Genomic DNA, 5,065 nt, shown 5'->3' on the forward strand with positions numbered 1-5,065 from the left:
ATCTATACTATGAGTCCCTACAAAGTAGAATTCTTCTTTACCATCTCCTAACTCATAGAAAGAATTAAAAAATAATTATGAAGTTCAGAGGTTAAAAAGGCAGGCCGCCATAATCGGAAGTTTCTCCCAGCAACTGCACACATAGGATTTTTCTGTTTGAATACATTTGGTGCTACCATTAAAAAAAATCAGTAGAGTAAATAACAGCAGTGAACAATGAAGAGAGCTGGAATTAGAATGAAAATAATATGGTAATGGTGAAAAAAACAGTGGTGACTGTGCAATGGAATTGCCAGTAAAAATGAGCATATAATGATTGAAATGTGGAACTAGTCACAAAAAGAGTTGTGAGGGTAATGTGGGAAATGGTTTAAGAGGAGCTTATGTGGGAAGTAGAACTTGTCAGCTTTTATAGGTAAGAATAATAGGTTTTAGAAGATGGCATACGGGGAAATGTCTCCTGGGGAACACAAGTTCAGCCTGCTGGGCACTCAGCCTAGGGTTGTTGATTGTCATTAGAAGCAGGCAACCTGTGGGTTGGTTTTTTTTTGTTATACATGTGATTGTGTGCGTATTAACTGCTTGACCCATGTCACCATTATAAATATCACGAGAATTACTCAAAATATCTATTTTTTAAATACGTTAAAAAAATGAATCACCACAGGAAATCCATAGGCATGGAATAAAAGAAAATGGAACAATGGAATTAGCATGACCTTTGGGAGTTGAAATCCACCAGTTCTGCTCCACCCTAGCTGTGTGACGTTGGAAATCCTACTTCACTTATTTTAGGTGTTTCCCCTTTAAAATGGAGGGAGCCACTCCTTTCTCATAAGGCTGTTAAAAAAAAATAAATGAGCCAAAAGAGTAGGTTGGTTCTTCTGTTCTTTCTTGTAAAAAATCGATTGTTTTGGTCCAAATAATAAGAGTCAGTAGCTGGTTCTAATTTTCCCTAGTTTTAAATGAACAGTCATGAAAAGCAAATACTATAACACATTGAGCTTGAATTTCAAGTTCAATATACATCTCATGCTTCTTCATTTCACTGTGCAATGCAGCAGCTCCATTACAAACCGCTCATGACTTCACTGTGATCTGAATGTTTACTAACTTTGGGTCTGAAGTCTAGCATCTTTTAATCTGCTATTTTTATGTTATATTTAAGGATCAAATAAAACTGATCACTTAGGGAAACGTTGCTCTCCCTTTGCTCTTTTTCCTGTGTCCTCCAATTTCCTAGATAGTCTTTGTTTGTACTAAAATGCTTATCTCAAAGGTTATCTGCATAATTCAAATGAAGTAAACAGTGGACAGGTTTTTATTATGAATTAGCTGTGTAACTGCAAGCTAGTTACCTGAATTTGCTCAACTCTTGGCTTCCTAATCTGTAAAATGGGCATAATTGGATCTACACAATTCCCAGGTCCTGATAAGGGATCAGAAATGTGACACGAATGTACTTTGTGTAATGTAAATGTGTAAGCCAAGGCTCTAAATTGACTTAGGATAAATACCTAGAAGCTATATTTCTGGTCCTAAGGACATGTACGTTTTTAAGGTTTTTGATATATATTAGCAAATTATTCTCCAAAAAGCTTGAGATAAGTATATGGCTATATGAGAATGTCTGTTTTTTTCTCCCAAACTAATGCTAAATTTTATTAAATAATTTCAGCAATTAGCATTTTGTGTTGTTTCATCAAGCATATTTGATAAAAACCAATATCCATAGTCCAAACTGCCAGTGGAAAGTCATCTCACATGAATAATGGTTCTATTATCAGGAATGGAGGGCCTAGACTCCTGTACAGGATAGATCTATTAGGTCTCGAAGAGTTTGCCCTCAGCAAATAAGAGAGAAATCTGTATTACTTCAGGTCCAACGTACCAACAAAGGTCAAATTTTAAGCTGCCTCAGGCAAAATGCCTCTGCTCACCCACCAAGAAGAGTTGATTCTTTGAAAATTAGCTCATCAGAATCTTATAGAAATGGATGTAGAGGCAGTTCATATGCTATGAAGACCAGTCTAAAGGCCAGATCTGCCATTAACCATGTTGAAGCCTTTAAGAAGGTTGCTTAAGTCATCTGGAACTCAAGAGAGCCTGACTAAATAATCTCTCAGCCCTTCCAGGCTCTGAAAATATCTGAATCTATAGTTTGAGGTTTAATTACTCTTATAAGAATAATTAACTCTAAGTCACATCTCACATAGGATTGTAACTCATTCAACCCAATAGTCTGTCTGAAGCAGGTACCAGAAGATGCTTTTTAGGATGTTTTATTCATTTATTCCTTTATATATTATTTATTCTCCTCAAATAATTTTCAGTAAATAATAATAAATAAATAAATATGGAAAAATTAGTTAGGCAAAATTAGGACAAAAAACAAGAGCTGGGTTTCCCTGGTGGCGCAGTGGTTGAGAGTCCGCCTGCCGATGCAGGGGACACGGGTTCGACCTCACATGCGGCGGAGCAGCTGGGCCCGTGAGCCATGGCCGCTGAGCCTGCACGTCTGGAGCCTGTGCTCCGCAACGGGAGGGGCCGCAGCGGTGAGAGGCCCGCGTACCGCAAAAAAAAAAAAAAAAAAAAACCAAGAGCTGAGGATAGGGCAGGTTGAAAAAAACTGTACATAAAGATAACCACTACAGTAGAATGCTCAGTTTAGCTCTGAGCTTCCTGGTAGGCAAGGCAGAAAGAGCAATGCAGTCAACCTCAATAGATCTATGTCTCAAAATCTGACCAGTGGAAGCATAACTATTCATTAGAAAAGAAGTGTGTTTCTGGTTTTGTTCCCTTGCACTGGATATTTACAAAGATCTTTATTTGTTACATCATTGGAAACACACACACACACACATCTTTATATTATATCAAATACTTCAAGTTTCCAGATTTCCTTCAAGTATGCCTGATTGCTCAGCTACCCAAAATATAAATGTAAATGGCACCATCAAAGCTTTAATAGCTCTTTATATCCTTAATATACACCACCTTTTAGTGTAACCATCCACACCTGTACTGTCTAATGTAGTAGCCTTTAGTCATATGTGCCTATCAAGCATTTGCAACGTGACTGTGCAAACTGAGATATGCTTTAGTGTACGACACACACTGGACTTCAAAGATTAAGTAAGTACAGGCGAGCCTCAGAGATAGTGCAGGTTCTGTTCCAGACCAACACAATTAAGTGAATATTGCAAAAGAGTTATACAAACTTTTGGGTTTCCCAGTGCTTATAAAAGTTACGTTCACACTATACTGGTGTCTATTAAGTGTGCAATAGCATTAGGACTAAAAAAACCCATGTACATACCTTAATTAAAAAGAACTTTATTGCTAAAAATGCTAGCCATCATCTGAGCCTTCAACGAGTTGCAGTAGTCACGTCAAAGATCACCGATCACGGGAGTATAATTGCTTTACAATGTTGTGTTAGCTTCTGCTGTACAACAAAGTAAATCAGCTATATGTATACATATATCTCCATATCCCTTCCCTCCTGGGAGGGTGTCCCTCAACTCTCCCTATCCCACCCCTCTAGGTGGTCACAAAGCACCCAGCTGATCTCCCTGTGCTATGCGGCTGCTTCCCACTAGCCATCCATTCTACATTTGGTAGTGTATATATGTCAGTGCTACTCTCTCACTTTGTCCCAGCTTCCCCTTTCCCCCGCTGTGTCCTCAAGTCCATTCTCTACGTCTGCGTCTTTATTCCTGCCCTGTCACTAGGTTCATCAGTACCGTTTTTTTAGATTCCATACATGTGTGTTAGCATACTGTATTTGTTTTTCTCTTTCTGACTTACCTCACTCTGTATGACAGACTCTAGGTCCATCCACTTCATTACAAATAACTCAATTTTGTTCCTTTTTATGGTCGAGTAATATTCCATTGTATATATGGGCCACATCTTCTTTGCCCATTCATCTGCTGATGGACACTTAGGTTGCTTCCATGTCCTGGCTATTGTAAATAGTGTTGCAATGAACATTGGGGTGCATGTGTCTTTTTGAATTATGGTTTTCTTGGGGTATATGCCCAGTAGTGGGATTGCTGGGTCCTATGGTAGTTCTATTTTTAGTCTTTTAAGGAACCTCCATACTGTTCCCCATAGTGGCTGTATCAATTTACATTCCCACCAACAGTGCAAGAGGGTTCCCTTTTCTCCACACCCTCTCCATAACTTATTGTTTCTAGATTTTTTGATGATGTCCATTCTGACCAGTGTGAGGTGGTACCTCATTGTAGTTTTGATTTGCATTTCTCTAATGATTAGTGATGTTGAGCATCCTTTCATTTGCTCCTTGGCCATCTGTATGTCTTCTTTGGAGAAATCTCTGTTTAGGTCTTCTGCCCATTTTTGGATTGGGTTGTTTGTTTTTTTTGATATTGAGCTGCATGAGCTACTTGAGTATTTTGGAGATTAATCCTTTGTCAGTTGCTTCAATTGCAAATATTTTCTCCCATTCTGAGGGTTGTCTTTTCATCTTGTTTATGGTTTCCTTTGCTGTGCAAAAGCTTTTAAGTTTCATTAGGTCCCATTTGTTTATTTTTTATTTTATTTCCATTTCTCTAGGAGGTGGGTCAAAAAGGATCTTGCTGTGATGTGTGTCATAGGGTGTTCTGCCTATGATTTCCTCTAAGAGTTTTATAGTGTCTGGCCTTCCATTTAGGTCTTGAATCCATTTTGAGTTTATTTTTGTGTATGGTGTTAGGGAGTGTTCTAATTTCATTCTTTTATATGTAGGTAAAAACATAGAATGCTTCACGAATTTGCATGTCATCCTTGCGCAAGGGCCATGCTAATCTTCTCTGTATCATTCCAATTTTAGTATATGTGCTGCCAAAGCCAGCACACACTTTGCTTTTGCAAGTAAATTTGCAAGGATTTAGAATCGTCTCAGCTTACTTCGGGTGCAGGTATAGTTCATATATCCAACCCCTGTGGATATAGTACATATTCCTATATTTAACCAACAGGTGAGAAATAAACAGTGATGGTAAAGATGAAGAAAAAAAGCTAGAGTCACTTCAATTCTGTCATTCTATGTGCTCTTAGA

At 38.2% G+C, this 5,065-nt stretch overlaps 1 non-coding gene across 1 annotated transcript; it reads right to left on the minus strand.

The window, feature by feature from the left end:
* Positions 1–4,754: 4,754 nt before the first annotated feature.
* Positions 4,755–4,861, minus strand: LOC114895706. The gene has a single exon (XR_003793608.1). It is a non-coding gene; the product is annotated as a U6 spliceosomal RNA (small nuclear RNA).
* Positions 4,862–5,065: the final 204 nt, after the last annotated feature.

The sequence above is a fragment of the Monodon monoceros genome, unplaced genomic scaffold (assembly GCF_005190385.1).
Source record: "Monodon monoceros isolate NGI ecotype Baffin Bay Population unplaced genomic scaffold, NGI_Narwhal_1 Super_Scaffold_14, whole genome shotgun sequence".
NCBI classification, from domain to species: Eukaryota; Metazoa; Chordata; class Mammalia; order Artiodactyla; family Monodontidae; genus Monodon; species Monodon monoceros.